This window comes from Dasypus novemcinctus, chromosome 22, assembly GCF_030445035.2.
Source record: "Dasypus novemcinctus isolate mDasNov1 chromosome 22, mDasNov1.1.hap2, whole genome shotgun sequence".
NCBI lineage: Eukaryota > Metazoa > Chordata > Mammalia > Cingulata > Dasypodidae > Dasypus > Dasypus novemcinctus.
Window position 1 is genome coordinate 57,096,717 of NC_080694.1, and position 18,225 is coordinate 57,114,941.

An 18,225-nucleotide genomic window follows, 5' to 3' on the forward strand; every position below is an offset into this window, starting at 1 on the left:
TTTTTTAAAGCAAATCTAAGATATCATGTCACTTCACTTTATAAGTGTTTTAGTGGCTATCTCTAAAGGGCTTTTCTTTTTCTTTCTTTTGTAATGTGACCATGATGTCATCATCACACCTAACAACCATTCCTTAGTAGCACATAATATTTTGGGATAAAAATTTTAAAATCTCTAATAATTCTTGATATTATTTTGGTTGAAATTTCAGATACTCTTAATTGACCTATTACAAATTGAACTAATACAGTATTTGTAAAAAAAGATTTATTTCCCACCCCCCATTGTTTGCACTTGCTATCTGCTCTCTGTGTCTGCTTAGCTTCTCTTTAGGAGGCATCAGGAACTGATCTGGGACCTCCCATGTGGGAGAGAGGCGCTCAATTGCTTGAGCCACTTCTACTCCCTGCTAATACAGTATTTTTTTTTCTTTTTAAGATTTATATTTTATTTATTTCTCTCCACTTCCCCCTAACCCTGTTGTCTGCTCTCTATGTCCATTTGCTGTGTGTTCTTCTGCGTTCACTTGTATTCTTATCAGCAGCACCGGGAATCTGTGTTTCTTTTTGTTGCATCATCTTGTTGTGTCAGCTCTCCATGTGTGCAGCACCATTCCTGGGCAGGCTGCACTTTCTTTCGCGCTGGGCAGCTCTCCTTATGGGGCGCACTCCTTGCGCGTGAGGCTCCCCTATGCAGGGGACACCCCTGTGTGGCATGGCACTTCTTGCATGCATCAGCACTGCGCATGGGCCAGCTCACCACATGGGTCAGGAGGCCCTGGGTTTGAGCCCTGGACGCTCTAACAGTTGAGCCAAATCCACTTCCTGCTAATACAGTATTAAAGAAATAAGTATCTTCATTTTTTAAAGAAATTGGAGTTCAACAGTAAACACTCCCTGTGATAAAAGATAAGTAATGAAACTGGCGTCAGAAAAGATAAAGAAAAAATTTTATGTAAACCCTCAAAATAATACTTATATGCCTGTATTGGCAAATGTATGGGCAAACAAGGACCGTCAGAGCATGTAAGCGGGAGTGTAAATTGGTTAGCATTCCAGTCAGGATCCCAGATGACATGTAAAAGGAGTAGTTGAAAGTTTAACAGAAGGCGTATTTATAGAGCTGTGTGCAGGGATCAGGGAACCTGCGAGGGTTGGTGGCGCCCCCAAGGACAAGCAACTGCAGGAAGTGTTTACAATTGTTGCCACTTTTGTTTCTTGGTTTGGATGGACTTCAGAATGGAGAAACGCGTCCTCAGTGCAGCCAAACATTCATTTGATTACAGTTCAGTGTTGCCGCTTCAACCTGGCCGAGAGATGGGCGGAAGCACCAGTGTTAAAGCTCTGTGTGAAAGCACTGGTTAGGGTTTGAAGACTAGATTAGCCTTTATGGTAATAGGGTATCCTAACTGGGAGGTGTTGATTGGCTGATTATTAATTAGAGTACTAGAGCCTATTGGTTGAAAATCTCTTATCCTGTTGGTTGGTTCAGAATCTCTTATTCTATTGGTTGGCTCGGAATCTTTTATCCTATTGGTTGGCTTTCACTCCCAATGCCTAGAGGTCACTCACTCTTGGTCACCAGCCAGGCTCCTTCAGTTACCAACCTTAAGTGTGAACCAGCAAGGGGAGGGGGCTGCAGGGAGGACTGGCAGGAGCTGACCAGGGGGTGGAGCTGCCTATCGCAGCTGTGGCTTCTGGTAAAGGAAGCAGCTAATGCCAACCCAGACCTGGGGCTCCTTCTCCCACCCTCTCCCAGGGAACTTGATTGGAATCTGGCGGGCAAGCGAACTAGGATGAAAGTGTTACAGATGCCAGCCTCCTGGGGTACAGAGCAGGGTGGAGAAAGCCGAGTGTGTATCTAAGGGGGCAAACAGACTGTCCAACACAGAGAACGAGTTAACATTATCTACCAATTTTAAATGAATACCTTTGGACCTAGCAATTCTACTTCTAAGAATTCAACCTGCAGGTAAACTCGTGTGTACCTAAGGTGGGAAAACACCATAAGGGTAGTTTATATTTGTTGAGAGCTTACTCTATATGAGGCACCCAGCAAGGCGCTTGACAGTTAATCCTCACAAGTGGAGTTGGCGCTATTACTATCCCCATTTCACACTAAGGAAAGTTTGGTAAAGCTGACATTTACACACGATTGAAGAGTTAATAAGTGACAACACTAGGATTTAAACCCAGTAACTGACTCCCGAGTCTGAGCTGTAAAGAAAACCACCTCAGCACTGTTGGTAAAAACAAACGACTGTGTGCACACCGAAATGACCCTCATCTGGGGACCGGTTAAATGAATTATGGTAGATGTTACTGCCACTTTTATTCTTCAGTTTGGATGAACTTCAGGATGAAGAAACGCAACCTCAGTAGAGTCAAACATTTATTTAGTGACAGCTCAGTGCTGTGGCTGGAACCTGGTTGGGGTGACGAGAGACGCGCCCCCGCTCAAGCCTGGCCGAGGCACCTGTGGACGCGCTCCCGGCGAAGATGGAACGAGGGACAGCTCAGTGCTCCGCTGGGCTTTGCCGGTCTGCATTTGTCTGTAAGGGGCAAAGATGGAAGTGTCCTCTGGGCTTTGGGGCTGCGCTAGAGATGGGGTTACTGTGTCGCCACCCTAGGGGGTGGAGCCCCAAGTTGCAACGCTCTGATTGGTCAATCCCTGAGTCCGCGCGAGCACATTGGTTAGATTTTGGAGACTAGATTAGCATTTTATGTTAATGAGGTATGCTAACTGGGAGGCGTTGATTGGTTGGTTATTAATTAGGGTAAAGGATCCTATTGGTTGAAATCTCTTATCCTAAAGGTTGGTTCAGAATCCCTTATTCTATTGATTGGCTCAGGATCCACCTGCCTAGGGGTCACTTTTCGGTACCAACCCACTCCTTCAGTAGATCCACACAATGGAATACTCTGCAGCTTAAAGAAAAACGCCGTAGATGTTCGTGTGCTGATGTGGAAAGACCTCCAAGATAGACAGTTTGTGAGGGGAGCAGGGATTGCACCGGTGCAGAACGTCATGCATTCTAGGTACTCATTTGTACATAAAAATGAAAGGGCACCCAGGAAATTCTGGACAGTGGTGTACTCTACCTGGAAGGACTGGTGATCAAAGGACACGTTTTCAGTGTATACCTTTTAATGTTGTTTTAATATGTTAGTATGTATATTTTTCCACAAACATATGTACCTCAATTGAAAACTACACACACGTAAACATATGTAATAGAGTAATAACAGCTAAGATTTATCAAGGACTGTTTAAATGTTTTACGTCTATTATCTCATTGAATATTCAAGAGCACCCTATTGAGTAGGTATAACTCCACCCCATTTTTTAAAATGGAGGAAGGGGACACGCAGGGATTTGGGAGGTCATCCGACCACTAGGTGGCAGAGTCACCTTTGAATACAGTCTAGCTCCAGAGCCAGTGCTCACAGTCCCTCTCAGGAAATGATTACAGTGTATTGTTCTTTTTCTAATACTTTGGCCAAGGTCATATTCGCTTTTTATCGGCCAAATTGTAGAGCTCATTAATTTTAGTGCATAAAATGCAACCAAAATTCCTAAGTTTTTTGTTTCATTTTTTAAATGAGTTATCACCAAACCTATTCTCCAGCCTATATTTGTACCATTGTTGTTGTTTTTAAAATATCCTTTACATTTATTCTGGTCATAGTGGCAACCCGTTGGTGTGGGATCAGGATCCCAACCTGTGGAAAGAGTTTTGACTCTTTAGTTAAGTCGTTGTGTTAACTATCACTACTATTTTGGGATAATCTTTAAAACTGTTAAGTGTTAGTCTGTGTGTGTAACTGATTGACTTTCCAGCAAGGAGAGTGACAGGCAGCATAGATTTATATAACCCTCACTGGCTCATGGTTGACTGGGGTGGATTAATTCATCAACACTGGGTTTTCCAAACTGCCAACTCATCTGTCACCATTTCTTCATCTTATCTCTAGGGACAAGTTAGATTTTGATGATTACTTTGCTGGAATTACTTCTGCTGCGTTCCATTGACTAACTATGGTGACTTGACCCCTCCACCTCCCCCCACCTCCTTTTTTAATAGGCAGCATTGAAAGGGCTTGTTTACAGTTCACATGGGCAGGCTCCTATTATCTCATCTCACGTGAACCTTTGCAAACTGTATAGTAGCATTTGTTCACAATATTACAAGCAATTTCAAGTTAACAAGTCTCTATTTTCAGAATTAAACTAAACTTTGTCCTTGTTTGTAAAAACTTGAGGGGTTTTTTGCTTTGTTTTTTTATGTTTGTGTCTTTTATTTATTTTTATTTTTAATTTTTTAATTAATTAATTACTTTTTAATGTTACATTAAAAAAATATGAGGTCCCCATATATCCCCCACCCCCCTCACCCCACTCCTCCCATAACCACAACCTCCTCCATCATCATGGGACCTTCATTGCACTTGGTGAATACATCTCTGAGCACTGCTGCACCACATGGTCAATGGTCCACATTACAGTTTACACTCTCCCCCAGTCCACCCAGTGGGCCATGGGAGGACATACAATGTCCAGTAACTGTCCCTGCAGTATCACCCAGGACACCTCCAAGTCCTGAAAATGCCCCCACATCACATCTCTTCTTCCCATTCCCACCATCAGCAGCTACCATGTCCACTTTCTCCATGTCAGTGCTACATTTCCTTCCACTACTAATCACATTAGTTCCAGAATACAGTATCAGTAAGTCCACTCTAATCCATACTCTGTTCCTCCATCCTGTGGACCCTGGGATGGCTATGTCCACTCCCCCCCTGTATCAAGAAGATGCCTTGACTCCACTTGGATGATGGATGCAATTCTCCTGTTTGCAGTTGTAGGCACTCTTGGCTCCCTGGTCGTTTTGTTTTTGTTTTTGTTGTTTTAGTTATTTTTCCCAACCCAGTCTTTTGGTTTATCCTCATGGGTCCTACGATTTCTCAAAGAATAATTACAGTGATTTTAGTTTTCAGAGTGGGGGGAGAGGGTAACAGCTTTAGTGAAATATAGCTCACATATCACACAATTCACCCATTTAAAGTGTACAAATGAATGGGTTTTAATATATTCACAGAGGTGTACAGCCATCACCACAATCAAATTCGAACATTTTCATGATTCCCCAAAGAAACCCATACTCTATAACTATCTCAGCCCCCAATCCCTCTTCCTTCAACCCTAGGCAACCACTGATCTGCTTTCTGTCACTATGGACTTACTGTTCTGAACATTTCATATAATGGAATCATACAATATGTGGCCTTTTGTGTCTGGCTATTTTAACTTAGCAAGTTCATCGTTTGTAGCATGTATCAGTATTTGATTCCTTTTTATGGTTGAATAATATTCCATCATATAGGCCTGCCGTATTTTGGTTAGCTGCTTATCCGTTGATGGGCATCTGGGTTACTTCCATTTTTTTTTGTGACTGTGAATAAGACTGCTCCGAACATTCACGTACAAGCCTTTGCATAAGGGTATGTTTTCATTCTCATCAGGATATGCTTAGGTGTGGAATTGCCTTCTCTCATACTCATAGCTATCCTTTGTGGTGAGAATGATTCTATCTCTATTTCGCAGTTGAGAAAACCGAAACCCAAAAGGTAAGATAACTTGCCAAGGAGTAAAATGGTGCCAGGTTCCTTGGTACAAGGGTAGCCCAGCCAGGAATGGAATCTGAGAAGCCGTGCAGGGGTCTGACCGTGGGGGTTGGAGAAGGAATTCTGGTACATTTAGATCCCCCACTGATAGTCTCCCTTTCAAGCATCCTGTTTTGTTTCTTTACAGCAGTTGTCACTCTTCCAACTAATTGATTGGATCCTGGGTTGTTCAAAGTGTGTCTGATTCTCCTGCAGGCCCTGTGACATGTTAGGTCTGTGTGTGTGTACTCATCACCACACAAAATTTTAGAACTCCAATTTTATGTACATTACTCCAAAAGGAAAAACTCCACACCCCTAACCCCCGGACCAAGTCCGCCGCCTTAACATCTTAATTACAGTGATTTTGAGAAGCAAGTAGACTAATTCCTTCAGTAGTCGAAGGATGTATTTTGTTTAGTTCTAGACACTTAAATTCAGTGAAAACATCTACGTTATTGTCTGATACTCTTACCCACGCTTGAATTGGTCTTTGCTTTAGTTTGCTAAAAGCTGCTGAAGGCAGTGTACGAGAAATGGGTTGGCTTTTACAATGGGGATTTATGACTTCATAAGTTTACAGTTCTGAGGCTGAGAACAATGTCCACAGCAAGGCATCAGGTGCAGCTCTCTCCCTGAAGACTCCGCTGCCGGCAATCCTAGACTCCTGCCACACGGCAGGGCACCGTGGCAGCATCTGCTTCTCTCCCTTCTCCTCCAGGACTCCTTGCTTTCAGTTTCTGGCTTCCAGGGCTTTCTCTTTCAGCTTCTGGGGGATTCTCTCAGTCTCTCTCTTCATACTCATCCTGTTTATAAAGGACTCCAGTAAGAGGATCAAAACCCACCCCGGGCTACACCTTAACTGAATCTAATCAAAAGGTCCCACCTAGAGAAGGTTCACTCCCACAGGAATGGATTAATTTAAGAACATACTTTTCTGGGATCCACAAAAGCCTCAGACTATCTCCAGCTTCAGTTTTTTCTTGTTAAAACTTTGTAGATTACTGAGCATAGCTTTATAAAGAAGGTGAAGAAAAACAGTTGGTGATTTAACTTGCTCATTGTTCTCACTCAGCATTTATGCTAACTTCATCAAAGCAGCAGGGAATAGCCTTCCAAGTTCCTTTTTAAAATCATATGTAGTATTTTCTGTTTTTTAATTTACCCCCCCCCCCCGCCCCCAAGTTGTCTGCTTTCTGTGTCCATTTGCTGTGTGTTCTTCTGTGTCCGGTTGGATTCTTGTCAGCAGCACAGGGAATCTGCGTCTCTTTTTGTTGTGTCATCTTGCTGTGTCAGTTCTCCATGTGCAGTGCCACTCCTGGGCAAGCTGAGCTTTTATTTTTTCACGCTAGGTGGCTCTCCTTATGGGGCACACTCCCTGCGTGTGGGGCTCCCCTACACGGGGGACACCCCTGCGTGGCGAATCGGCACTGCACATGGGCCAGCTCCACACGGGTCAGGAGGCCTGGGGTTTGAACCCTGGATCTCCCATGTGGTAGGTGGATGCTGTATCTGTTGAACCCAATCTGCTTCATTGTTTCTTATGTTTAAGGGGCATTTGTGTTTCTTTTTTTGTGACCTTTTGTTCATGTACATTGTTCATATTTTGTATTTTTAGGAGGTACTGGCGGCTGAACCTGGACATTGTACATGGGAAGCAGGTGTTCAACCACTGTGCTACATCCACTCCCTCTTCCTATTTTAGAGAGAAAACTGGAGTCAAAGTGAATAAGAAATCTGCCCAGAACATACAAGTAAGTGGCAGAGCTATGATTTGAACCTGGATTTTAATGACCTGTGTCAGTTATCAATTTATTGCCTCTTAGCACCAAATTCACTCTTTTGCCTTTCTGTGAAAATGGATCTAGACTCGAATAGTTTTCTTTTGCCAGCTGGCACTGAAGTGTTGTCAGTAGAGGGTGCTGGAGAGACAGCGCAGGACGAAAAGGGCTGTGCTTGCCGGTGCTGGTGTACTTGAGCAAGTTTCTGCAGTTCCTGCAATGCACAATGCCCATCAGGATCCAGCAGCCAGCGCCTTCCCAGGCATCCTTCCCTTGGGCACTTCTGTAGTAGTAGAATGCCCCTGGCAAGACACCTTTCACGAGCAGCTTCTCCCGTCCCTCTAGAGGGCAGATTTCTGGCAAGTTCCACGGCTGCAGCACTACAGCAACTTCTCTGCCACTGCCATGTCTTCTCCAACAAGATCTGGAATTCATCTGGAATGGGGGTGGGGGTCCACCTGAAATGGGTTGGGTCAGCTGAAGGGGTAATGGCTGTTTCTTTTTTTATTTTTAATTTCTATCCCCTACTCCCCCGCGCCCCCCCACCCCCTGTTGTCTGCTCTCTGTGTTCATTCGCTGTGTGTTCTTCTGTATCCACTTGCAATCTTGTCATGCGGCACTGGGAAACTGTGTCGCTTTTTTTGCTGCATCATCTTGTTGTGTCAATTCTCTGTGTGTGCGGTGCCATTCCTGGGTGGGCTGCACTTTTTTTGTGTGGGACGACTCTCCTTGAGGAGCACACTCCTTGCGCGTGGGTACCCCTATGCGGGGGACACTCCTGTGTGGCACGGCACTCCTTGCGCATGGCAACTCTGCACATGGGCCAGCTCACCACACGGGTCAGGAGGCCCTGGGTATTGAACCCTGGACCCTCCACATGGTAGGCGGATGCCCTATTACTTGAGACACAACTGCTTCCCGGTGACTGCTCCTTATAGCTAGAATTCTTACAGTCTTTAGAATTCTCTTTACTATTTTGGGTGCTAAGGCAGACACCTAAGAAAGGATTTTCGCCTCCCCCAGGTGAGATTCAGACCTGACTGGGGAGGGCAAGAGAGTGGTAGAGAAGCTGCTGTGGTGCTGTGCCAGCAGAACTTGTGGGAAGTCTTCCCTCCCCAACTTGCCAGTGAATTTGACATTGAGAGGTAAGACGCTGATAACTAGCACACGTCCTACCATCAGCACTACAACTTACGGTTTCTTTGTCCTTGGAAAATAGAGATTATATTTACATTGTTCACTTAATAGAGGTTTTGTTTAAAGTGAAATGGCATATGCAAAATGTTTTATAAAAGCTACAAATGTTCAGGTAGGATTAATAATTATTTAGTTGAAGGATGCTTTCCTTGGTTTCAAGCTCTCTGATGCTAAACCTGTTGACTTTTCTCAGGCTCAAGGCCACTTGACGTTTTTCCTTAGACAAAGCTCTGTTTCCTCTCTGATTTGTTATTTGCTGAAGCACATTCACTTGGTGGCTTAGCATCTAGGCAGTTTTTCCCTAGGATTTGACAGTATTGCTTTAGCTCCTTTATTTTCCGATTACACTGAGATGTAATTTATATATAATAAAATTCACCCATTTTAGTGTGTGGTTTAATGAATTTTGGTAATTGTATACAGCCATGTTCACCACCACTACAATCAAGATATAGAACACTTCCATGACTCCAAAAATGTTTCCTCAGCCTCAGTTAATTTCTTGAAAAATTGTATTGTGGTAGCATACATACAATGCTAAATTTCCCATTTTAATCACTTTCATATGTACAAATCATTGGTATTAGTTACATTCACAATATTGGGCTATCATCACCACATCCATTACCAATACTTTTTCAACTCTGCGCAGAAATTCTGTACCCATTAGGCATTAATTCCCCTTTTCCCCTGACCCTCCCCACCCCCACTCCTGGTAATCTGTAATCTAGTTTGTCTTTATGAATTTGCCTAGTCCTAATATTTCATATAATTAGACTCACACAATATTGGTCATTTTGTATCTGGCTTTTTTCACTCAACATAATGTCTTTAAGGTCATCCATGTTGTAGCATGTATCAGAGCTTCGTTCCCCTTCCTGGCTGAATAATATTCCATTGTATGTATATACCACATTTTGTTTATCCATTCATCTGTTGATGGACACTTACGCTGCGTCCATCTTTTGGCAACTGTGAATAATATTACTATGAATACTGGTGTGCAAGTATGTTTGAGTCCCTGATTTTGCTTCTTTTGGGTATAAACCTAAGAGTAGAATTGCTGGGTCATATGGTCATTCTATGTTTAACTTTGTGAGGAATTGCCAAATTTTTTACAGTGGCTGTACCATTTTATATTCCCACCAGCAGTGTATGAGAGTTCCTATTTTGCCACATCCTCACCAACACTTCATATTTTCTGTTTTTTAAATAATGGTTTTGGTGGTTTGAAGCTGTATGTACTCTGGAAAAGTATGTTTTTAAAGCCGATCCATTCCTGTGGGATACACCTATTGTAAGTAGGGCCTTTTGATTAGGTTACTTGTTAAAGTATGGCTCAGGGTGGTCTTAACCCTCTAACTGGAGTCCTTTGTGGAGTGTAATTCAGAAAAAGAGAAAGCCATGGAAGCAAGAGAATGAAAGCAATGAAATCCAGAAGAGAAGGGAGAAACCAGCAGATGCTGCCATGTGCCTTGCCAAGTGACAGAGGAGTCCAGGCTCACTGGCAGCCAATCTTTGGGAAGAAAGCATTGTCTAATGATGCCTTGATTTGGACATTTTTCTTGGACTCAAAACTGTAAGCTAGTAAGGTAATAAATTCCTACTGTTAAAAGCTGATCCACAGGAGCAGAGGTAGCTTTGTGGTTGAGCACCTGCTTCCCATGTATGGGATCCTGGGTTCAATCCCCAATACCTCCTGAAAAGAAAAAAAAGCTGACCTATTTCATGGTATCTGCATTTCAGCAGTCCAGCAAACTAGAACTACAGTCATCCTAGTGGGTGTAAAGTGGTATCTCATTGTGGTTTTGATAGCTAATGAGGTTGAACATCTTTTCATGCGCTTTATTGGTCATTTGTATATCTTCTTTGGAGAAATGTCTATTCAAGAATTTTACTCATTTTTTAATTGGGCTGTCTTTGTGTTGCTGAGTTGTAGTAGTACATTATAATTCTGATATTAAGCCCTTATCAAATAGGGATTGAACTATTTTCTTCTTTTCTGTAGATTATCTTTTCACTTTCTTGATAATGTTCTTTGATGCACAAAAGCTTTTAATGAAGTTTGTCTATTTTTTAAAAATTTTTGCTCATGTTTTTGTTGTCATATCTTAAAAATCAATTGCCTAATACAAGGTCCTGAAGTTTTTCCCCTATGCTTTCTTCTAAGAGTTTAATGGTTTAGTTCTTATATTTAGGTGACTGATCCATTTTGAGTTAATTTTTGTATATGGTGTAAGGTGGAATTCAATTTCATTCTTTTGTAGGTAGATACCCAGTTTTCCAAGAACCATTTGTTGGAGAGACCATTGTCTCTCCATTTAGTGGACTTAGCCCCTTGTCAAAGATCAATTGGACTTAGATGTGTGGGCTTATTTCTGAATTTTATTCCCTTGGTCTAACTATCTGTGTACTTGTGTTTCATTTTTTATTTTCTCAGTACTTTTCAGTTGTCTTTTATCTTAAAGCTGAGCTATCCCTTTTATATTACTCTCTCCTATTCTCTACCATTAAAGTGTTTCCTTAAAAACACCCTAGTTCAGGAAGTTTAGGGACATACATGCCAATTGAAAGAAAGCTAGAGAATAATCTAAAATAACATAGCGAACCTGGAGGTGGATGAGGATTGTGGTTAGTAGTACAGAAACAAAATGTTCTTCTTTGAACTAGAACAAATGTAGATCACTATTACAAAGTGGTAAGAATATGGTGATGCATGGGAAAATACAATTAATGTAACTTATGGACTATAGTTAACAACAATATTATAATATTCTTGTATCAATGGCAAAGAAGATGCTATATCAATGCTAAGGGTCAATAATAGGAAGGTAAGGAAATTCTTCTTTTGGACTAAGTAAAACATTCAAAAATTTACTGAGACTTTGCACAACCCTGTGATAAAAGTGACAGCTACTAAGTGTACAATTTGGACAGAATGTACAAGGCATGGGACTATATAACACAGTGAATCATGCGGTGAAAGATGGACTTGGTTAACAGTACAATTATGAGAGTGTTCTCTCATGAACTATAACAAAAGTACAGTACTAATACATGTTGTTAATAATAGGGGGTGTATGGAAAAATTTACCAAATGTAAGCCATGGACTACAGTTGGTAGTAGTAGTCTGACGATGTTCTTTCATAATCTATAACAAATGTTCCACAATAATGTAAGTTGATGATGGAGTGGTGATGTTTGGGAATTCTGCTCATTATGCAGGAATGTTTTATAAGCTCACAACTTCTCTAATAAAAAATATATATTAAAAAAAATCCCTGGGAGTGGATGTGGTTCAAGTGGTTGAGCACCCACCTCCCACATAGGAGGCTCCAGGTTTGGTTCCTGGTACCGCCTGGAAAAAACAAAAATAAACAGGTAAAACAAATGAGAAAACCAACTCAGGGAGCTGATATGGCTCAGTGGTTGAGTGCCAGTCTCCCACATATGAGGTCCAGGTTCAATCTCGGGCCCTGTGTACCTCAAACAAAAAATCCTTAATTAGAGAGGGTAGCATAACATAATTAACAGTACTAAATTACATATGTGAATGTGGTTAAAAGCAGGAATTTTGTTTGTATGTATATTACTAGAATAAAAATTAAAAAAACAACAACATAGGACAGTATAACACAGAGAACCCTATTGTAAATGAAGGACTATAGTTAAGAGTACTGTGGTCACCCCTCGGGCTGAAGTGTGGTTTGCTGGCCTGGCGGGGGAGCGGCCGCGGTAGGCCTATTCCAAACCGCTGCCCCCATAATAGGGTGGTTGGTCGGGCCCACCGCCACCCCTGAAGGAAGCTCGGCATGGGCGCAGAGTGCCCTCGGGTCTCCCCTTCTCGGCAGCCATGCTTCCGCGGCCACCCCTCCTCCCAGATAGCGCCACAGGATGCCTTCTTTCTCCCTGCACAGGCGCTGGGCGGAAAAATCCAGTCTGCCCTTCCCCCCCCCACCCCCACAGCAGCAACAGCCAGGCGTGGGCGGAAAAATCCAGTCTGCCCTTTTCCCTCCCCCCGACAGCAGCAACAGCCAGGCGTGGGCGGGAAACTCAAGTCTGCCCTCCACCCCAGCAACAGCAGCCACCAATCCCTAAACCCTGCCCCTTCCCCCAGCAACAGCGACAGCCAATCCCTAACCACCACCCCTCCCCTGTCCAGCACCTCCCACTGACCTTTCTCCAGCAACCAATCAGAGCAGGGCGTGGCTTCGACCAATCAGCCTTCCCCAGCCCCTATAAAACTGTTGCCTCTCCCTCAATAAAGTTGGACTTGCGTGTTTACCTTGTCTCCGCGGTAGTTCTTCTGCCATGCGCCCTCCAGTCCTGAGAGCCCCCGACAAGGGCCTGGCCTCCCTTGTCCCCAGTTCGTCGCCTGCTTCTCTGGGCGACCCCTTTGTTGCTGGCTTCGCCGGGCGACCCCGTCAGCCGAACCGCGCAACCCCTGTGAGACCGACCCCTCATCTGCTGCCAGACCGACCCCTCGTCCCAAGTGGGACTGACCCCTCGTCCCAAGCGGGACCGACCCCTTGTCCGCAGCCAGACCCCACCTCTACCGACCGAGCAAACCGTCGCAGAGTACATTATAAAAATGTTCTTTGATGAATTGTAACAAATGTACCCCCTTAACGCAAGTTGTTAATAATAGGGTTGTATATGGGAACTCTGTATTTTATGCATGATTTTTCTGTAAACCTACAACTTTTCTAATACGTTTTTTAAAAACTCTAATTCTGATAGGTTTTTCAATTTGGACTTTTTTGCAACATCTGTATGTCATAGGTAACCTAAAACCTAGGGTAAACCACTTGAATACAATTCATAGCTTGAGAATTAGATAAAATGGAGCCCTTTACAAAAGATCTTACTTGAGTCTTTTGAATAAGAATGTAATGAATTGTTATTTGTTCTCCAAAGGCAGTTTTCAGAAGAATAGAGATTATCATGTAATAGTCAGGCGATTTCTATACTTTGGCTGAAAATCTTGGAAATTCAGTTTAGTCTTAAATAAGAATTGTTGCATTTATTCTCGGTCATCTCAATTGGTTCTATTGCCTTTCATTAACAGTTCAAGTCATCACAGTGCTCTATACTGTGGTAATGATTTCCCTTCCCCATTCCCATCATATATAATTGTAATTTCTTTCATTCTTTTCTTTTCACAAACTGATTATAAATGCTCTGGGGCAAGAAAAGAAGAAATTAGGCAAAGCAATGGAGTTTTTGCTTAGCTAGATGTGGCTAATAGAAAGACTACAGAAAAATATCCATGAAAAATTTTTTTTACATTGTATATTTAAAAATTGCCCAATGGGTTAGATTTAATATATGGTAACAATATAAAATTTTTTTTAAAAAAATCCATGGAACTACACTACACAGTGAATCCTAAATTAAACAATGGTTTATTATAGTTAATAGTAGGATTACAAAAATGCGCTACAGGGAAGTGGACTTGGCCCAGTGGTTAGGGCATCTGCCTACCACATGGGAGGTTCTCGGTTCAACCCCGGGCCTCCTTGACCCGTGTGGAGCTGGCCCATGTGCAGTGCTGATGTGCGCAAGGAGTGCCGTGCCACGCAGGGTGTCCCCTGCGGAGGGGAGCCCCATGCGCCAGGAGTGGACCCGTAAGGAGAGCTGCCCAGCATGAAAGAGAGTCAGCCTGCCCAAGAATGGTGCCGCACACATGGAGAGCTGACACAACAAGATGACACAACAAAAAGAGACACAGATTCCCGGTGCCGCTGATAAGGATAGAAGTGGTCACAGAAGAACACACAGCGAATGAACACAGAGAGCAGACAACTGGAGGGGGTAGGGAAGGGGAGAGAAATAAATAAAAAATAAATATTTAAAAATAATAAAATGGGAAGCGGACTTGGCCCAGTGGTTAGGGCGTCCGTCTACCACATGGGAGGTCCGCGGTTCAAACCCCGGGCCTCCTTGACCTGTGTGGAGCTGGCCCACGTGCAGTGCTGATGCGCGCAAGGAGTGCCCTGCCACGCAGGGGTGTCCCCGCGTAGGGGAGCCCCACACGCAAGGAGTGCGCCCCGTAAGGAGAGCCGCCCAGAACGAAGGAAAGTGCAGCCTGCCCAGGAATGGCGCTGCCCACACTTCCCGTGCCGCTGACAACAGAAGCGGACAAAGAAACAAGACGCAGCAAATAGACACAGAGAACAGACAACCGGGGGGGGGGGGGGGGGGGGAAAGGGGGAATTAAATAAATAAATCTTTAAAAGAAAAAAAATAAAAATAATGAAAATAAATAAAAAGAATGTGAAAAAAAAAAAGAAACACAGATTCCCGTGCTGCTGACAACAGAAGCGGACAAAGACGACGCAGCAAATAGACACAGAGAACAGACAACTGGGGGGAGGGGGAAGGGGAGAGAAAAAAATGCACTATTATCAGTTGTAACAAATATTCCACACCAAGGTAAGGCGTTTATAATAGGTGGTATATGGGAATTCTGTATTTTATGCATGATTGTCCTGTAAACCCATGTCTCTAATAAATTTTTAAAAATTGCACTAAAGTATTACATATCAGTCAAAAGTACTGCATAAAACTAAGCATATGAATATCCATGGTTTCCTTAATGCAGATAAGACACATAGTATAGATGGTATGCTTGGATGCCTAGAGAAAAATTCTAATCAAATAATAACTACTTATTTTTCAAGATTCCTACAAAAATTCTTTCCCCATAATTTGTTCTTTAAAATAGGGAAGCACAGTTTTTGAGAAATTCCCCAGTAATGGATGCTTGAGGAGCTTCTGTCTCTTGGAACAGAAATATTTTCATACCCTCCTCTTCCTCACTTGTAAATTTTTGGTCAGATCTGAAGTCTCAGTCTGCCACTCCCTACTGTGTGTGATCTCTTGGGCCTGTTAACCTCTCCGCCTTGCAAATAGAGAAGTAAGAACATCTACTAAATAGGGTTACTGAGGTGATTTGATAGGATAATTTACATTATGGTAGTTTAGAGGAGTGGTGTTTTAAGAAATATAATGCAAGAAAAACGTGGGCCACATTCGTCATTCAAAAGTCTTCCAGGAGCCATATTAAAAAAGTAAAAATAAGTGAAATTAATTTTAATGATATACTTTATTTAACCCAATATACCTAAAATATCATTTCAACATGTAATCAGTATAAAAATTAGATATATTATTTTCGTATTAAATCTTTGAAAGCCAATGTGTAGTTTACACTTACAGTACATCTCACTTAGGACTAGCAACATTTCCAAGTGCTTAATTCAGACTCTGGGGTTCACAATTTTCCCTAAGATAGGTGTCATTTCTTTTGGCATTAAAAAATTCAAAGAATATTGAAATGTATAAAGGAATGTCTTCCCACACTATTCTAAAACTAACCAGGCTATCAGCAATTACAGACAATAATTGGGTAAGTAGGCTTCATGATATGTACTCAAACTCATTTCCCTTGACTGTGTAGGCTTTTCTCCCCAGTTTTACTGAGATATATATATATATATTTTTAAAGATTTATTCATTTCTCTCCCCTTCATCCCCACCCCGGTTGTCTGTTCTGTGTCTATTTGCTGCGTCTTCTTTGTCTGCTTCTATTGATGTCAGCGGCAAGGGAATCTGTGTTTCTTTTTGTTGCGTCATCTTGCTGTGTCAGCTCTCTCTGTGTGCGGTGCTATTCCTGGGCAGGCTGCACTTTCTTTCGCGCTGGGCGGCTCTCCTTAGGGGGTGCACTCCTTGCGCGTGGGGCTCCCCTACGCTGGGACACCCCTGCGTGGCAGGGCACTCCTTGCACGCATCAGCACTGCGCATGGGCCAGCTCCACACGGGTCAGAGGCCGGTGGTTTGAACCGCGGACCTTCCATGAGATAGGTAGACGCCCTATCCACTGGGCCAAGTCCGCCGCCCTCCACCCTGATACATATTAATGAAGCATAAATCCATCCAAAGTGTAGAATCAATGGTATTTGGTGTATCACGTTTGTACATTCAACACTCCAGTCACTCCCAAAGCACTATCATTATTCCAACAATAATGATAAACAAAAAACAAAAAATACGTAATGCTTTACGAATTTGTGTGTCACCCTTGCGCAGGGGCCATACTAATCTTCTCTGTATTGTTCCAATTTTAGTATACGTGTTGCTGAAGTGAGCACAACTTGTATGACAACCCGTAGACCCTACCCCACTGGCTTGCTGAGCATTTTCATAAAGAAGACATTTTTCTTTCCTAGTGTTTTAATTCTGGAGAGCAATAAAATGATGTGCTTTGCGTTATATTTTACCTAAAACAGACAACCAGAAAATAATATTTTATATATTTTTGAATGATGGGATCATACTTTTTCCATTTACGCTCTATGGAAATCAGCTTCCACCAGTTATGCTTCAATATCACTTGTCAGTGATCTTTTTTTATTATGTGATGAATGAAGACATTGTAAAGGTCAGATTTATTATTTCGAGGGGCTGATATTTGAAAGTCAAACAACACAAAGCTTACACTTACCGCTCATCAGCAAAATTCTTGTCATTCTGGAAACCCAGTGCTCTACTGATAATATTCCTAACACAGAATTGTTTCTTTTATGAATTTAGATTATGAAAAAACTTATTTTGGGGAGCGGATGTAGCTAAATGGTTGAGAGCCTGCTTCCAATGTACAAGGTCCTGGATTCAATCCCCAGTACCTCCAAAAAAAGAAAAAAAGAAACAAAGAAACAAACAAAAAAACACAACTTTTTGTTTTTAAATGATTTCAAACATACAGGACAAATGAAAAAAGAACTCAAAACCCGTACAGAGAACTCTAACATCTCCTTACCCAGATACCCGAATTCACCAACTTTTAACATTTTGTCACATTTGCTATATTGTTCTATTTATCTAAGTTGTAAATATTTTAGAGTATATTGCATATATCATGCTTATTGAACATTTATATCTTCTATGTCTATTTCCTAAGAACAAGGATATTCACTTATGTAACCACTTTAAGTAGAGATGAAGCTGAAGAAATTTAACATTGATATAGTTTTCAGTCTATATTCTAATTGTTTGCATATCTCAACAATGTACTTTTGGGTCTTTCTCCTGTACTGTTAGATCTAGGTCAGATTCTTGTATTGCATTTAGTTGTCATTGTCTCTTTAGTTTCTTTTTTTTCATTGTGGAACCATATATAAAACATAATCACATTTAGAGTTGTGCTACCCTCACCACCACTTATTTCCAGAACTTTATCATCATTCCAAAGAGAAATTCTACACCCATTAAGCATTAACTCTCCATTCCCATCTCCCCTAACCTACTAAATTTTGTCAGACTTATTTCACTTAACATGATGTCTTGAAGGTTGAGTCAGGTAGTAGCAGCATGTATTAGGACTTCATTCCTTTTAGTAGTATTCCATTGCATGTATACACCACATTGTTTTATCATTCATCCATTGATAGCCATTTGAATTGCTTTTATCTTATGGCTGTTGTGAATAACGCCGCTATGAACACTGGTGTAAAATTTCTGCATTGAGTCCCTACTTTCATTTTTTTCCGGGGGTACATATTTAGAAATAAATTTAAATTAT

At 42.0% G+C, this 18,225-nt stretch overlaps 1 non-coding gene across 1 annotated transcript; it reads right to left on the reverse strand.

Annotated features, from left to right (window-relative positions):
* Positions 1-16,688: 16,688 nt before the first annotated feature.
* LOC111765020 (U6 spliceosomal RNA) lies at positions 16,689-16,795 on the reverse strand. Its single transcript, XR_002797482.2, has one exon. It is a non-coding gene; the product is annotated as a U6 spliceosomal RNA (small nuclear RNA).
* Positions 16,796-18,225: the final 1,430 nt, after the last annotated feature.